The sequence below is a fragment of the Schistocerca gregaria genome, chromosome 4 (genome assembly GCF_023897955.1).
Source record: "Schistocerca gregaria isolate iqSchGreg1 chromosome 4, iqSchGreg1.2, whole genome shotgun sequence".
Classification (NCBI taxonomy): Eukaryota; Metazoa; Arthropoda; class Insecta; order Orthoptera; family Acrididae; genus Schistocerca; species Schistocerca gregaria.
Genome location: NC_064923.1, coordinates 134,762,533 through 134,781,572, shown reverse-complemented (window position 1 = coordinate 134,781,572; position 19,040 = coordinate 134,762,533). Strand labels below are relative to the sequence as shown.

The 19,040-nt window shown below is 44.1% G+C and overlaps 1 protein-coding gene across 2 annotated transcripts in view; it reads left to right on the top strand.

Annotated features, from left to right (window-relative positions):
- Nucleotides 1-19,040, top strand: part of LOC126267390 (uncharacterized) — a 401,079-nt gene that overhangs the window by 6,771 nt on the left and 375,268 nt on the right. The window lies entirely within an intron of this gene.

Below are 19,040 nucleotides of genomic sequence, written 5' to 3'. Positions count from 1 at the left end.
CCATAACACCAACTTCTTCGTACTTTACTTCGTACTTCACAAGATATCAGTCCACGTTCTCCAAGCACTATCCAAATGCAAACCCAGTAGCTTAAATCATCACTCCAAATAACTCGTTTCCAGCCATCCAGTGCCCACTGGCATCGCTCTTTACTCCACCTAGAGCGTTGTTTAATATTAGCTACAGAACTGTGTGTCTGATGAATAGTTCGACCACTGTAGCCCGTACATCTCAGCCATCTAAGAAATGTCATTGTGCTAGCTGGACTACTGGCAGCACTTTGAAATCCACTAGTGATATTTTCCGCTGATTTCATGTCACATTTTATAATCGCTCTCCGTGATGGACGACGATCCTGTGCGTGAGTCAGCCCATGATATCTGCCTGCTCTTGGTTTTTCTGTTGTCGTTCCTTCCCGTTTCCACCTCATAATCACATCACCATCAGTCGACTGGGACAGCTTTAGCAGGGCTGAAATGCACCTGATAGAATCATTACTCGCTTGTCATCCAGTCACATAGGCAAACAGGGTGATTTTCTGGCCTATCGATTGTGCTGTTACTGATTCTCCACCATTACATTTAGTGGTCTGTTTCGCGTTGCACGGGAGTATCCGAAAGCTCTTGATCAGATAGTGTAGCTGCGGTTCGTCAGACAACTACATGAAGTATGTGACTATGAAATGTGGGGCTCACAGTTGAACGACTACCTTCCTGTCCTTCCCGTCTTGCACACAATCTTGGATGAGTGGCGGACGGACCTTTACTCGCGTGTGCAGCATATTCTAACGTGGCGAAGTGGGCGTCGGTTATATCTTCGCGGTTGACAACCAGCTTTCGCCTAACAGGCGTCTGCCATAGTAATCGAGCAACCACTGCAGTGGTCTGCCGTTCACTTTCCGACTGGAACTGGCGGCATTCCACACAACTCCTATTGGCCGCATCTTGCTGGAAGTTATGTGGCATCTGTGAAATTCATCAGCACTCTTGGCCAAAGTCTTCATGTCGCTTCAAACAGATCAGTCAGACTTAATCTAATGCAGCAGTGTTCAACACAAACGCCAATTAGACACAAATCTTGCTTCAATAGCTTTATGAAGAACGCAGCACACATTTTGAATTCTGCCAATTGAATTATTTGTTAGGCGCCCGCAGTTTATAACTTTAATGTGTTCGCAGAAAAATCGGTTTCCATCGTAGACTGGTTGTAAGGCGTGAGATTATAAAATTTGAAACAGTAGTTTTAAGTGGGGAGTCAGCACTAATGGAGTGTTCCCTACGCCTTAAAGGGATTAGTGAAGTACACACTCTCTCTCTTGTGGTGTCCTGTCCCAGTGTTATTCATCTTTCGTTCACATATATATCTTAATCTGTAATCACTAACAGCCAGAAACAGGTAAATGGAAACCAATAATGGTCTTCACTCCATTCGAAAACATTGGAAATGGTGTAAGGGTATCTAAAGGACATGAAACACTCTGTCAATTACATACGTGAGATTAGTGGGTTTCTGCTGCGTGTTTGAGCCCATACCTATTTGAGCAATATCTACCTCTACATCTGTATAAAAATGCTGATCAAATAGTCGAGCGAGATGAGGCAAGGAAGACGAAAAAGAAGAACAACCAGTATTTCTTCTTCGGGACTCGGAAGGCACATCACAGCTAGTTATGTACCACGCACGAAAGGCCACTTTTCCAAACAGCAGCCAGGTAAAATTTGTTAAACTATGAACGACATATACTGTACACACACACACACACACACACACACACACACACACACATACACACACACACACATATATATATATGTATATATATATATATATATATATATATATATCATCAGTCTTCTGACAGGTGTGACGCGGCCCGCCGCGATTCCCTCAGCAGCGCAAATTTTTTTTTTTCTACGGGTAGTATTTGCATCATGTGTCTACAGTTATTTGTTGGATATATTCAAACATCGTTCTTCCCCTATACGTTTTACGCTCTGCATCTCCTTCTACTATCATTAAAGGTATTCCCTGATGTCTTCACACACGTTCTATCATCCTGTCCTTCCTGTCAGTGTTTCCCATACGTTCCTTTCCTCGTCGATACTGCCAAGAACCACCTCATTCCGTATCTTATCAGCGCAATTAGTTTTCAACATTCTTCTGTAGCACCACGTCTCAAACACTTCGATTCTCCTTCGCTCCAGTTTTTCCGCTATCCGTGCTGTGCTCCAGGCGTACATTCTTAGAAATTCCTTCCTCAGATTTATGCCTATGTATGATTCCATGGACCATGAACCATGAACCATGAACCATGGACCTTGCCGTTGGTGGGGAGGCTTGAGTGCCTCAACGATACAGATAGCCGTACCGTAGGTGCAACCACAACGGAGGGGTATCTGTTGAGAGGCCAGACAAACGTGTGGTTCCTGAAGAGCGACAGCAGCCTTTTCAGTAGTTGCAGGGGCAACAGTCTGGATGATTGACTGATCTGGCCTTGTAACATTAACCAAAACGGCCTAGCTGTTCTGGTACTGCGAAGTGCTGAAAGCAAGGGGAAACTACAGCCGTAATTTTTCCCGAGGGCATGCAGCTTTACTGTATGATTAACTGATGATTGCGCCCTGTTGGGTAAAATATTCCGGAGGTAAAATAGTCCCCCATTCGGATCTCTGGGCGGGGACTACTCAGGAGGACGTTGTTATCAGGAGAAAGAAAACTGGCGTTCTACGGATCGGAGCGTGGAATGTCAGATCCCTTAATCCGTCAGGTAGATTAGAAAATTTAAAAAGAGAAATGAATAGGTTAAAGTTAGATATAGTGCGAATTAGTGAAGTTCGGTGGCAGGAGGAACTAGACTTTTGGTCAGGTGAATACAGGGTTATAAATATAAAATCAAATAGTTGTAATGCAGGAGTAGGTTGAATAATGAATAAAAAAATAGGAGTGCGGGTAAGCTACTACAAACACCATAGTGAACGCATTATTGTGGCCAAGATAGACACGAATCTCACGCCTACTACAGTAGTACAAGTTTATATGCCAACTAGCTCTGCAGATGACGAAGAAATTGATGAAATGTATGATAAGATAAAAGAAATTATTCAGGTAGTGAAGGGAGATTTAATAGTCATGGGTGACTGGAATTCAAGAGTAGGAAAAGAGAGAGAAGGAAACGTAGTAGGTGAATATGGATTGGGGCTAAGAAGTGAAAGAGGAAGCCGTCTGCTAGAATTTTGCGCAGAGCATAACTTAATCATAGCTAACACTTGGTTTAAGAACCATGAACGAAGGTTGTATACATGGAAGAACCCTGGAGATACTGGATGGTATCAGATAGATTATATAATGGTAAAACAGATATTTACGAACCAGGTTTTAAATTGTAAGACATTTCCCGGGGCAGATGTGGACTCCAACCACGAACTATTGGTTGTGAACTGTAGATTAAAACTGAAGAAACTGCAAAAAGGTGGGAAATTAAGGAGATGGGACATAGATAAACTGAAAAAACCAGGTGTTGTACAGAGTTTCAGGGAGAGCATACCCCATTTGACAGGAATGGGGGTAAGAAATACAGTAGAAGAAGAATGGGTAGATTTGAGGGATGATACAGTGAAGGCAGCAGAGGATCAAATAGGTAAAAAGACGAGGCTAGTAGAAACCCTTAGGGTAACATAAGAAATATTGAATTTGATGGATGAAAGGAGAAAACATAAAAATGCAGTAAATGAAACAGGCGAAAAGGAATACAAACGTCTCAAAAATGATATCGACAGGAAGTGCAAAATGGCTAAGCAGGGATGGCTAGAGAACAAATGTAACGATGTAGAGGCTTATCTCTCTAGGGGTAAGATAGATACTGCCTACAAGAAAATTAAAGAGACCTTTGGAGAAAGGAGAACCGCTTGCATGAATATTAATGGCTTTGATGGAAACCCAGTTCAAAGTAAAGAAGGTAAAGCGGAAACGTGGAAGGAGTATATAGAGGGTCTATACAAGGGCGATGTACTTGAGGACAATATTATGGAAATGGAAGAGGATGTAGATGAAGATGAAATGGGAGATATGATACTGCGTGAAGAGTTTCACAAAGCGCTGAAAGGCCCCCGGAGTAGACAACATTTCCTTAGAACTACTGACAGCCTTGGGAGAGCCAGTCCTGACAAAACTCTACCATCTGGTGAGCAAGATGTATGAGACAGGCGAAATACCCTCAGACTTCAAGAAGAATATAATAATCCCAATCCCAAAGAAAGCAGGTATTGACAGATACCGAACTATCACTTTAATAAGTCACAGCTGGAAAATACTTACACGAATTCTTTATAGACGAATGGAAAAACTGGTAGAAGCCCTCCGCGGGGAAGATCAGTTTGGATTCCGTGGAAATGTTGGAACACGAGAGGCAATACAGACCTTATGACTTATCTTAGAAGAAAGATTAAGGAATGGCAAACCTACCTTCCTAGCATTTGTAGACTCAGAGAAAGCTTTTGACAATGTTGATTGGAATACTCTTTCAAATTCTGAAGGTGGCAGGGGTAAAATACAGGGAGTGAAAGGTTATTTACAGTTTGTACAGAAACCAGATGGCAGTCGGACGAGTCAAGGGGTATGAAAGGGAACCAGTGGTGGGAAGGGAGAGAGAGAGGGTTGTAGCCTATCCCCGATGTTATTCAATCTGTATATTGAATATTGAGCAAGCAATAAAGGAAACAAAAGAAGAGTTCGGTGTAAGCATAAAAACTTTGAGGTTTGCCGATGATATTGTAATTCTGTCAGAGACAGCAAAGGACTTGGAAGAGCAGTTGAACGGAATGGACAGTGTTTTGAAAGGAGGGTATAAGGTGAACATCAACAAAAGCAAAACGAGGATAATGGAATGTAGTCGAATTAAGTCGGGTGATGCTAAGGGAATTAGATTAGAAAATGAGAAACTTAAAGTAGTAAAGGAGTTTTGCTATTTGGGGAGCAAAATAACTGATGATGGTCGAAGTAGAGAGGATATAAAATGTAGACTGGCAATGACAAGGAAAGCGTTTCTGAAGAAGAAGAATTTATTAATGTCGAGTACAGATTTAAATGTCAGGAAGTCGTTACTGAAAGTATTTGTATGTAGTGTAGCCATGTATGGAAGTGAAACATGGACGATAAATAGCTTAGACAAGAATAGAATAGAACCTCTCGAAATGTGGTGCTACAGAAGAATGCTGAAGATCAGATGGATAAATCACATAACTAATGAGGAGGTATTGAATAGAATTGGGGAGAAGAGGAGCTTGTGGCACAACTTCACTAGAATAGAATAGAAGCTTTCGAAATGTGGTGCTACAGAAGAATGCTGAAGATCAGATGGATAAATCACAAAACTAATGAGGAAGTATTGAATAGAATTGGGGAGAAGAGGAGCTTGTGGCACAACTTGACTAGAAGAAGGGATCGGTTGGTAGGACATGTTCTGAGCCATCAAGGGATCACAAATTTAGCATTGGACATTTGAGGGTTGGGATTAGGAGAGATTTAAAATGGAATGGCCATATAAAATTAATCGTCGGTATAGCAAATGCCAGACTGAGATTCATTGGAAGATTCCTAAGGAAATGCAATCCGAAAACAAAGGAAGCACGTTACACTACACTTGTTCGCCCCCTGCTTGAATAGTGCTCAGCGGTGTGAGATCCGTACCAAATAGGGTTGATAGAGGAGACAGACAAGTTCCAACGGAGAGCAGCGCGCTTCGTTACAGAACCATTTAGTAATCGCGAATGCGTTACGGAGATGATAGATGAACTCCAGTAGAAGACTCTGCAGGAGAGATGTTCAGTAGGTGGGTAAGAGCTTCTGTTGAAGTTTCGAGAACATACCTTCAGCGAGGAGTCAAGCAGTATATTGCTCCCTCCTACGTATATCTCGCGAAGAGACCACGAGGAAAAAATCAGAGAGATTACATCCCACACAGAGGCAAACAGACAATCTTTCTTTCCACGAACAATACGTGACTCGAATAGAAGGGAAAACCGATAGAGGTACTCAAGGTACCCTCCACCACACACCGTCAGATGGTTTGCGTAGTATGAATGTAGATGTAGATGCAGATGTTGTGCACAACATACCAGAAATCGTGGGACTTTGTTTGGAAGTGGGAGTGTGTTTGAAGGTCACTTTCGCAGGTTTTCTTCTGTTTAACTCGAAAACTGCTTACTCTATCGAAAACGTATCCAAGTACACGATTTAACAAATACAATATTTCTTCTAAAATGTCCTTTCCATTTATTTGTAGGACGAACATTTGTTCGTAACGTACGGAAGAGTATGAAAATGTCGGAAGCGGTCTTTGAACTCAGGGAGCTACATTGCGGGTTGCATAAAACGACATCGGTAGGGGCAGCTGACTCAGCCTGTACACCGTCCCCGTAAGCTTTGCCTTCGCTGAAAGAACACCGCACAGAATCCGTGTGCGGCCTTGCAGCCTCGCGACGACAACAGTTCTCTTTATGTACGAGAGCAGACTGTGTTTGCCTGCAGGAGAGTCTCAGGGCTTGTACGACGCTGTTTCCTTTATGCCGTGCCTCGCTCGCAGCGCGCAGGCGGCCCTCGTGCCTGCGATGGAGACTCCGCCATGCCGCGCCACTATATGTATGCAGATGTCGCGCGTTCTGCACCGGCGACCGCTGTAATGGAATGCGCTGAATTGTGCTCCCGGCATCTGTCTCTGTTTCTCTCTCTCTCTCTATACTGCCGCTTGTTTGATATTTGTTGAATGGAACCTTATTTTCTCTACACACCGTGACGGAGTGTCCACTTTGCTACAAACGCTTCCGGAACACTTTGTCATCATCGCATTTTTTTTTAATGTTCTCCGACAACGATTACAATGAAATACCTCGTCCTTCTGTTGTCTTTCCACGACTCATGCGACGAATACGGTGTTCACTGGGACAATTCGTCGTTCTGATAAAATTCAGTTCCTATTTTATTTATTTATTTATTTATTTATTTATTTTGGCTCGTCAGTTTTCTGACTGGTTTGATGTGGTCCGCCACGTTCTCTTGTTACAATCTCTCCATTTCAAAGATAGCACTTACAACTTGCATCCAACTTCCTCAATTACACTACTGGCCATTAAAGTTGCTACACCAAGAAGAAATGCTGACTATAAATTCATTGGACAAATATATTATACTAGAGCTGACATGTGAGTACATTTTCACGCAATTTCGGTGCATAGATCATGAGAAATCAGTACGCAGAACAACCACCTCTGGCCGTAATAACGGCCTTGATACGCCTGGGCATTCAGTGAAACAGAGCTTGGATGGCGTGAACAATTACAGCTGCCCATGCAGCTTCAACACGATATCAAAGTTCATCAGGAGTAGTGACTGACGTATTCTGACGAGCCAGTTGCCCGGCTACCATTGACCAGACGTTTTCAATTGGTGAGAGATCTGGAGAATGTTCTGGCCAGGGCACCAGTCGAACATTTTCTGTATCCAGAAAGGCCCGTACAGGACCTGCAACATACGGTCGTGCATTATCCTGCTAAAAATATATTGTTTCGCAGGGATCGAATGAAGGGTAGAGCTACGGGTCGTAACACATCTGAAATGTAACGTCCACTGTGCAAAGTGCCGTCAATACGAACAAGAGGTGACCGAGACGTGTAACCAATGGCACCCCATTCCATCACGCCGGGTGGTACGCCATAATGGCGACGAAGAGTACACGCTTCCAATGTGCGTTCACTGCGATGTCGCGAAACACGAATGCGACCATCATGATGCTGTAAAGAGAACCAGGATTCATCCGAAAAAATGACATTTTGCCATTCGTGCACCCGGGTTCGTCGCAGGCGCTCCTATCTGTGAAGCAGCGACAAGGGCAACCGCAGCCATGGTCTCCGAGCTGATAGTCCATGCTGCTGCAAACGTCGTCGAACTGTTGGTGCATTTGGTTATTGTCTTGCAAACGTCCCCATCTGTTCACTCATAGCTCCAGACGTGGCTGCACGATCCGTTACAGCCATGCGGATAAGATGCCTGTCATCTCGACTGCTAGTGATACGAGGCCGCTAGGATCCAGCACTAAGTTCCGTTTTACCCTCCTGAACCCACCGATTCCATATTTTGCTAACAGTCATTGGCTCTAAACCAACGCGGGAAGCAATGTTACGATACGATAAACCGCAGTCGCGATAGGCTACAATCCGACCTTTATCAAAGTCGGAAACGTGATGGTACGCATTTCTCCTCCTTACACGAGGCATCGCCGGTCAACTGCTGTTTGTGTATGCGAAATCGTTTGGAAACTTTCCTCATGTCAGCACGATGTAGGTGTCGGCACCGGTGCCAACCTTGTGTGAATGCTCTGAAAACCTAATCATTTGCATATCACAGAATCGTCTTCCTGTCGGTTAAATTTCGCGTCTGTAGCACTTCATCTTCGTGGTGTAGCAATTTTAATGGCCAGCAGTGTATTTGTTGGATATATTGCAGTAGCACCCGTTCTCTACAGTTTTTACCCTCTACGTTTCCCTCTAGTACCAAGGAGATTACTCACTGATGTCTGAAAATATCTCCTGTCACCGTGTCCCTTCTGCTTCTCATGTTTACACGCCGATTGTACAGAGAATCTCCTCATCCCTTACCTTATCAGTCCAACTGATTTTCAACACTCTGCTGGAGCCCCACATCTCAAAGATTTCGGATCTCTTCTGTTCCCGTTATCACACTGCCCGTGATTCACTATCATGCAATACCGTGATCCTAGCGTACATGTCAGAAATTTCCTCCTCAAATTAAGACCTTATTAGATACCAGTAGACTTCTCTTGCGCAAGAATGCTCTCTTTCTCTGTGCTACTCTGATTTTTATGTCCTTCTTCCTTCGTCCACCATGGTTATTTTGCTTCAAAATATATCAGAGTTTCTTGAATTTGTCTACTTCGAGGCCACCATTCTCATTGCGGCTACTTCTCATTACTTTCGTCTCTCTTCGATTTTCACTCAGTTCATATTCTGTTCATCCATTCAACAGCTCCCGTAATTCTTCTTCACTTTCAGTCAGGATAGCAAAGTCATTGGCGAGTCTTTTCACTGATGTCCTTTCACCCTGAATTTGAATCCCACTCTTGAACCTTTCTTTTATTTCCGTCCCTGCTTCTCCGCCACACACCGTCAGGTGGCTTGCGGAGTATGGATGTAGATGTGGATGTACAAACAGTAGTGGTGAAAGACTAAATCCCTGTCTTACACCCTTTTTAATCCCAGAACTTCGTTCTTGGTCTCTCATTCTTATTATTCCCCCTTGGTTGTTGTACACATTATACATTACCCGTCTTTCCTTGTGGCTTACCCCAATTTTCTCAGCATTTAGAGCATCGTCCACTATTTCACACTGTCGAACGCTTTTTCCAGATCGAGATATCCTATGCCAATGCATTGAGTTTTCTTCAGCTTTGCTTGTATTACCAAGCGCAAAGTCAGAATTCCATCTCTGCTGCCTTTACCTTCCCTAAAGCCAAACTGATCATTTTCTAACAGATATACGATTATATTTCCCATTCTTCTGCACATAATTCTTATCAGTTGCTTGGATGCACGAGATGTCAATCTGAATGTGCGATAGTTTTCACCCCTATCTGTTCTTGCCGTCTTCACAACTGTGTGGATAATTCTTGCAAAAGTCTCATGGTACGTCGCCATTCTCATAGATTCTGTACACCATCATTAATAGTCATTTGGTTGCCATTTCCCTGGAAGATTTTAGAAATCTTTTTGATTTTATACCAAGTCTTCCAGAGCTCTGTTAAATTCTTACCGTAATAGTCGATCCCTTATTTCTTTCAACTCCAGTTTCTTCTTGTAACAAGTCATCAGACAAGTGCTTCCACTCATACAGACCTTCAATCTAGTCTTTCCGCCAGTCTGCTCTTCCATCTGCGTTTAACAACGGAATTCCCATAGCTTTCTCAATTTTGTCAGTCTTGCTTTTAATTTCACAAAATGTTTGCCTAACTTTTCTATATTGTGAATCAGTCCTTCCGACGATCATTTCTTTTCCGATTCATTCACACTTTTATGCAACCATTTATCCTTGGTTGACCTGCGCTTCCAATCAGTTTCATTTCTAGTTGATTTATGTCGCTGTATTCCTGTCTTTCAGTGAACATTTTGGTCCCACCACCTATCACTGATCAGTTGAAGTATTTCTTCTGGTACGCAAGGTTTCTTCGGAGCTGCCTGCCTTGTACCTAAGTCGGACTGTCCAACATCCGTCATTGTCTTCTGTGGTATTCTATATCGCAGTACTAATATCCTCTGCGAAATTTAAACGCGTCGCATAATTCCTCAGTACTTCAGTATCCCACTTCCTTCCACACTGAGTCTTTCGTACGATTCTCTATCGTCCTAAATTGTGATATAAGTCTACATCAGCTCCTTGGTGCAATATTCAATCCATTATCTGATTTCGGGATCACTGTCTAACCATGATATAATCTTCCCGTGTGTGCAGACCTTTTCTAGGTATACACTCTCCTATTTTAATTATTCTTGAGCAATGTATTCACTATTATTAACTGAAAAATTTAAGAAAACTCAATTAGTCTTTCTTCTCTCTCGCTCCAACTACTAAGCCCATATTCTCAGGTAATTCTTTCTTGCACACCTTCCCCTACAACCGTATTCCAATCTTCCATGGTTATTAGATTTTCATTTCCCTTTAATACCCAATTACACTTTCAGTACCATCACATATATCCTCTGTTGCTTTATCTTATGATTGCGACATGACCATGTGTACCATAAACGCGTCAGTTTAGTTAAAACGCCTATACTAAATTTTTCGCAACGAGTATAGTTACAGTAAAGTCCTCAAATACTCCGAATATTTTTAAGACTCATTATCATCACCATTTATAAAAATCTATGTCTTCTCCTTGCACCCATAACTCTCTCCATGTTTCTTGCAAGCTTTTATTCGTTTCTGCTGACAAACAAAAGTGTTACTTTCTTCCTGCAATAAGCTTTTCTTTTCGTGAAAATTCGTTTTCCTGGTCATGCAACATGTCCTGCTGTCTCTAGCTGTAGCTCTTGAATAACGAATGTTATCAACATCTTCTGTATCTCTCAGACTGCTGTGTATAGTTTCGTACACAATGGTAAGAAGAGCTGGGCTACAGAGTAGAGCAGCAACTGTTGTGTAGGAGAGCTGGACAGGAGCAAAAGTGATTAGCGGACAAGTTAACACAACAATCAGAAGATTTACTTTATTTATAATTCTCCAAGAAATTGAAGATTTGTCACAAATTTACAGCAAGAAGTAGAGTTCAGCTACCACAATGCTCTTTCTACGCTAAAGCACGAACAATGAAGACAGAGATGTGACCAGGCAGCGTCTCATAGCATCACGTTGGAAGTGGCTCCAAACGCGAGGGGCTGAGTCGCTGTCGCTGGTCTTCCTACGTTGCGGCAGCAGGTGCTCGAAGTACAGAGCTGGTGCAGGTCTGGCTCAGCTGGCATGCTGCACTGGTTCCACCAGATACCTCATAAAGGCTATCAGCGTCTCAAAGAAACTTGCAATTCCACTGGTATGACACCCATAGGGTGGTATCGATAAGTGATACCATGTCCTTTCCTCCAAAACCTCCTCACCATCAACATGTAGCGTAGATAAGCGAACAACAACAAGGGTGGAGGGACTGGAAACAAGCGGCAATGAGGAGACGGAAGCTGAAAGTGAGGCTGATGCCGTGCTCCCCGCCTGTGCCGTCTGAAGACCTTTTGCAGGCGCTTAAAAAGTATTATGAAGACACGGTACAAGCGGTGGCTGTCCATTACAAATTCTTAGGTTGCGTAAGCAACAAGGACAGACATACCATCAGTGCGTGACGGAATGCAAGGCCTTACTAGACAATGTACATTCAAACGTGACTATGGCAAATACAGGGTGGCGCGCGAAATTTGTTACCATTTTGTTTTTGAATATAAACTTTATTGTCAATACAATCTGAAACGAACATGTACTACAATGAAGAGCCGTCCATGGAGATTTGTTCTAACTCAGCACATGCTCAATATGTCCACTATTTCGTTTCCTAGCTTCCTTCAAACGAACACTGAAGTTAGTGATTACCCTACGGCACATGTCTTCCGTAATTTCACTGCAAGCTTCAAGAATAAGTCTTCTGGGCTCCATTAAAGCACGTGGACGTTTCGGGAAATTTTTTTCCTTTAGGTACACCCCAAAAACAAAGTCACATAGATTGCGGTCTGGACTATTGGGAGCCCAATTTTGTCCGTCATTGAAGCGACCTGGAAACCTGAGTGAAACGATTCGCAGGTCGTAATACTCGTGTAAAAACTCCAACATAGTGCTTGCAGTATGTGGCCTTGCTCCATCGTGCATGAACCACTGCGTGTTGAAGGGCAAGGAAGTAGCAAGAAGCTGTGGAATGAAGCTATTGCGAAGCATTTTCAAATAACGCTCGCTGTTCACAGTTTCTTCAAAGGAAAAGGGTCCAATAAGTCCGTGACTGGGAATTTCTGCCCATGCTATAATCCTCGGAGCATAATGTCGTCGTTCATGAAGCACTTGTGTGTTTTCAGTGGCACAAAAGCGTACATTTTGTTTGTTAACCACACCGTCTAAATGAAAATGCGCCTCGTCTGAAAACCAAACGTTGTTGAGAGTTTCTTCTCTATCCTCTGCCCACTGAGCATACAGTAGTCTGTGCTGCTTGTGTTCTTCAGTGAGCTTCTGTGCACAGGTCATCTTGTATGGGTACATATGGAAGTCACTTTTAAGAATACGTTGAACGGAGCGTCTGGATATACCCAGTTGCATTGCTGCCTTTCTACGCGATTTCCCGGGACTTCTCTGTATAGCAACTCATACCGCTTCAGTATTCTCCGGCGAACAAACAGGCTTAGGCCGAAGTTGCTTCGCTTCCAATACTGTTCCTTCCTCTACAAATTTATCGTACAACCTGAGGATGGTCTGCTTGAAAGGGACGCATCGCGTGTTAAACTGTTGTCGAAAACGCCTCTGAGTCACAACAAGGCTTTTCGTTTCATGAAAAAGTAACACAATTGCCGATCGTTGCGGTGTCGTCAGTCTTCCATTGTCAGCCATTGCTGCTTACTAGTCTCCTAGCGGCAGTATCGTGAATTACACGTCATTTCATAAATCATTTGTTTTTCCAGGCTCTGCTGGTACTGCTGTAGAGATCCCTGCGGGATATCTAATGTGGTTGGTAAATTGTGAAAGAAACAATTGGTAACACTATTCCTGCGCCACCCTGTATTACAGTGATACCAAGGTTCAAGGTGCCATCACAAACAATGTACCTCACTCTCGAATTCGGGAACAGATTCTTAAATTCTCAGACCCTTGCATGCAACAGGTTGTTGACTGTCAGGATACCTGCGAAAAGTCAGCAGCCCATTTTTTTCTGTAGATAGCCCGACCTACAGGCCTCGCAGCCGGTTTATAAATAGCGTCCCAGCCGGACACAGTCACAGCAATTGCATCAACACGTTTCATGGCCGGCACAATGCGTGAAGTCGTGCCCTCGCTGTAATACGGCACATACTCGCCGATCTTGCCACTAATGTGAAGCGACTTGCTTTTTTCTGCGGCAGGAACGTATGGCACCCCTTCTGCTACTCCTTCCCACACATCTCACAAACAGTGTATAGTGTGTCTTCACAGTGCTACCAGGTCAATAGTGCAAAACAGTGTAATAGCCGTTGCGGAGAGGCTCCTAACTCGTCTGCAGTGCTACGTGAAGACGACAAACTTTTTGTGTCTCTGATAATTGCTGGACAAGCAGTTAGTTCGTAACTTCACACTGGAGTTTTAGTGACTTTGCTAAGCGATAGCATTACAAATTTCTCGACCAAACAAAGTTGGGCACATAGCGCGAAAGGCTGACAGCGTATAACGGCCAAGACAGTCACGTATTTATCACTTGTAGCCTTCCTGCAACTTTATGAAATTTGTCAAAGACAGTAACATTTAAAGTGCTTTCCATCCGAGTCAGTCCTACAGTCCTATTACTTTTGGCCTGGACTCTTTTCATTTCTTTGGGTTAAGCATTCAGGACAATATACTTTCTGTTTCTTCCTTGTTCCTGGGGACAATGTTGCAAAGTTATGATCAGAATTTCGGGATTTGTTTCCTGAAGCAACGCCAATAATCTTGTAGCCCATGGCACAATGAAATACAATACACTACCACGCTTCGTCAGATCTCCTCCTGTTCCACAGGTTGTTCGAGAACAGGTGGGTCAGGAACTTACTGCTTGGCAAGACAATCGGATCGTAGCGCCCAGTTCTGCCAGCCAGTGGGCGTCCCCTCTTGTTATTCTAAAGAGGCCCTTCGGTAGACCCTGGTTGTGCGCCGCTTTTAAGAAAACTGTGAATCGTCAAACAGTCATTGACAGTTATCTCTTACACCATCCTGTTGAATTCAGAATGCTGGTCCGAGCTGCCAGAGTCGGCGGTCTTGGGTGTAAGAGATTTGCTTGCTAGTGTGAATGAATGGTGTGAATTCTTGTTTCTTTTTCTGACAAAGGCTGTGGCATGAAGCTAATGCGTAAGTGTCTTGTAATTGTGTCTGGAACTTAACATGTCTCCTTTAGGGTAAGCAGCAATTTATCATTTCCTACATTGTTGATGTTCCATCCTGGAGTTTACGTTGTACATACAAATGTATTTTTTTTTTTTTTCAGAATGAAGCTGAGTACTTAGGACATGTCATTAATAGCCAGGGTATTCAACCATCGTAATTCCGTTGTTACGAAGCCCGTGGGGTGATACCGATATGTAATACAACAGTAAATAATCACACAACGCATGGCAAGCTCTGGGTGCGATCCATAGCCACTCATGGGATTTATATCTACTACGTCTTGCTGCTTTCGTCGTTGGTAACGTTTTTCAGTGTGAAATATACCGAGTTACGCCTTAAACTGTTAGTCCTCTACAACTAGGTATGTCCGACTAACACTCACTAGAAGACAAGTGCACGTCACTTCCGACAGAACTATGCACAGTAAAGAACTGACCTGTTCAACGAAATCTTCGAGCTGATGATATATTTATCTTTCTTTATCGACAAGTTGTATTCTGTTTTAGGTATCGTTAACTTTTTTACCTCCCTTGATGTGAAGTTGGCACCAAGTACCTCTGTAGTCTAATTCGCCAAACAACTCTAGTCTCCTGGCCCTCGACTCAGAGTTAGCTGCTTCGAATCGTGGTACTAGTTAGTTGGTTAGTTTCATGTTCCACGTATGATTTCACGGTACATCGTAATGATGTAGAACGAGTCATTTAGCATCCATGTCGCAGAAATACACTCCTGGAAATTGAAATAAGAACACCGTGAATTCATTGTCCCAGGAAGGGGAAACTTTATTGACACATTCCTGGGATCAGATACATCACATGATCACACTGACAGAAAGACAGACACATAGACACAGGCAACAGAGCATGCACAATGTCGGCACTAGTACAGTGTATATCCACCTTTCGCAGCAATGCAGGCTGCTATTCTCCCATGGAGACGATCGTACAGATGCTGGATGTAGTCCTGTGGAACGGCTTGCCATGCCATTTCCACCTGGCGCCTCAGTTGGACCAGCGTTCGTGCTGGACGTGCAGACCGCGTGAGACGACGCTTCATCCAGTCCCATACATGCTCAATGGGGGACAGATCCGGAGATCTTGCTGGCCAGGGTAGTTGACTTACACCTTCTAGAGCACGTTGGGTGGCACGGGATACATGCGGACGTGCATTGTCCTGTTGGAACAGCAAGTTCCCTTGCCGGTCTAGGAATGGTAGAACGATGGGTTCGATGACGGTTTGGATGTACCGTGCACTCTTCAGTGTCCCCTCGACGATCACCGGACGTGTACGGCCAGTGTAGGAGATCGCTCCCCACACCATGATGCTGGGTGTTGGCCCTGTGTGCCTCGGTCGTATGCAGTCCTGATTGTGGCGCTCACCTGCACGGCGCCAAACACGCTTACGATCATCATTGGCACCAAGGCAGAAGCGACTCTCATCGCTGAAGACGACACGTCTCCATTCGTCCCTCCATTCACGCCTGTCGCGACACCACTGGAGGCGGGCTGCACGATGTTGGGGCGTGAGCGGAAGACGGCCTAACGGTGTGCGGGACCGTAGCCCAGCTTCATGGAGACGGTTGCGAATGGTCCTCGCCGATACCCCAGGAGCAACAGTGTCCCTAATTTGCTGGGAAGTGGCGGTGCGGTCCCCTACGGCACTGCGTAGGATCCTACGGTCTTGGCGTGCATCCGTGCGTCGCTGCGGTCCGGTCTCAGGTCGACGGGCACGTGCACCTTCCGCCGACCACTGGCGACAACATCGATGTACTGTGGAGACCTCACGCCCCACGTGTTGAGCAATTCGGCGGTACGTCCACCTGGCCTCCCGCATGCCCACTATACGCCCTCGCTCAAAGTCCGTCAACTGCACATACGGTTCACGTCCACGCTGTCGCGGCATGCTACCAGTGTTAAAGACTGCGATGTAGCTCCGTATGCCACGGCAAACTGGCTGACAGTGACGGCGGCGGTGCACAAATGCTGCGCAGCTAGCGCCATTCGACGGCCAACAGCGCGGTTCCTGGTGTGTCCGCTGTGCCGTACGTGTGATCATTGCTTGTACAGCCCTCTCGCAGTGTCCGGAGCAAGTATGGTGGGTCTGACACACCGGTGTCAATGTGTTCTTTTTTCCATTTCCAGGAGTGTAATTTATAAATATGACTATATGCTAATCATTGATAAGTTTTTTGTTGTTTTATTAAATATACAGATGTGAATTAGTAACTACAATCCGCTACTCGTTATACATTACAATAATAGGAATTCTTCTACGGTATAGAAAGTGCTATCGCCGTGACACCTCTTGAGTCCGTTTTCAAATTTTGCTTCCTAGCTGTCAGGACAATGTTGTCAAAGACATTTAGTTGCAGCTCTGTGCTCAAGGCAATCTTAATGTGGGTTAATGATTGTAATTTGTACTTCATTGTTCCGTTTGAATTGGAGTCGATTATTTGTAACAAACCTCTTGAGATAATAGATAGAGTGTGATGCGGCAATCGGTGCTGCAAGAGAAATAATCCATGTGGAGTCACCAGGTTTCAGCATCATCCATCCCTTCAGACTCAACAGAACGCTGTACAAACACTCATCATAGACATCCACCCGAAACAGACACACACGACACTTCGTAACAGTTAGAAGGAGGGCATGGGCAAACCTTACCGACTAGGATTTTATACACAGAACTCTACCATCTAACCCCAAACGCTTTTTTCTGATTATAGGACTCAATTGGATACTTACGAGAGAAGTTTGTGAAAATAATTCGATATCGGTGCACAGGAAGCTGAGACCCTTACTACCGCCACAGGAAAAATTGTTACTAAGTGACCTAGCGTCAGCGAAAGCTACACTGTGCAACATAACTAACGGATCACTTTTTCTAAGCGCCGTGATTGTCTGCTATTGCGAAGATGAAGTTTGAAATTAGTCTCAATGTGCCTACAACCTTCCTTTGTTACTGTCCGACATCGTGGCGCACTGCGACAGTACTCTCGGTCTGGCGAAGCGTCAAACAGCAAGGTGTCGATACAAGCGAAAGAAAGGCCAGAGCTCAGAAATTCGTGTGAGTTGTAAGCTGGGTTAATGATGTCGCATTGGCACCAAATTTTACCACAATACGGCCCAACGCCACTGTGGGCGGGTAGCAAATGGTAAGGCCGCCACACCTCCTTTTATCTGTATTTCACCTTTTCTTTTGACGCCTATTCGATGAAAGCACGCATTCTTCTTATAGGTGGCAGAGGAAAAAGTTTGAGACACACTGGCGCTCAGAACCGACACGAGGAGCCCTTACGGTCTGGCAAAAAGGGTATCAATGAAACCACCCCTTCCCTTGTGGCGTTTACGTCCACATCTTTCGCTGTCGAAAATGACAGTTCACAGTGCGATGAGCAACACAGTGATGTTCTTGACGATCTGGAGACATCTCCCAGAAGATAAAACCATTTTGTGAGGATATCATGGATCTGTAACCCCACTGAAGGTGATCGCACCCCTACTGAGTCTTGATTAGAGGGCGGGGGGTAACATTGCCACATGCATGAATGAGATGTCAAAGTTACCCTCTTAAGATACGCCTGTCTTAAGATACCACAGCTTTCTAGAGCACTTCAAACTTCTACCTGTGCTACGACGAAGTCCTAAGTGCCTGCAAGCAGCCTAAGCTACTGCTCTAGCCCCTGCTAGTAGATATGCAGAATGGGATGGGTCTTACAGGGTTGCCTGCCTCCAGGCGCTTCGACTTGGTCACAGGTTGTCTCTGCACAGGTACATTTTTAAAGCGCTCAGTCAAGGAACACGTATAAAATCATATCACAACTTGTTATTGAGGACGAGCAGGCCAAAGTTTAAGAGACTACACAGGAGAAAACAATGCACAAAGAAGTAGGATACTGCAGTACTAACAAACAAAGAGATATGCTTCAATTCTTTAAGGATATAGATACAGTGATAAGGAACACCTCAGCCGGCAGTTCAGTTGAAGCAGAAAGGACATCACTAAAGACGGCAATCGTAGTAGTTGTAATGAAAAATTTAGGTACAAAGAAGTTATGTGTGAAGAGACCGTGACTAACAGAAGAAATACTTCAGTTGATCGATGAAAGGAGAAAGCAAAAAATTTTCAGAAAAATTCAGGTATACAGATATTCAATACACTTTGGAATGAAATAAATAAGAAGTGCAGGAAACCCAAGATGAGATGGCTGCATGAGAAATTTGAGAAAATCGGAAAAAAATGGACTGACTCAGCATACAGATAAATCGAAACAACTTACGATGACATTAAAAGACGGGGTGCTAACATCAAGAGTGCAGTGAGGATCCTACTGTTAAATGCAGAAGAGAGAGCAGATAAGTGGAGAGTGTACATGACCACCTCTATGAGGAGTATGAGTGGTCTG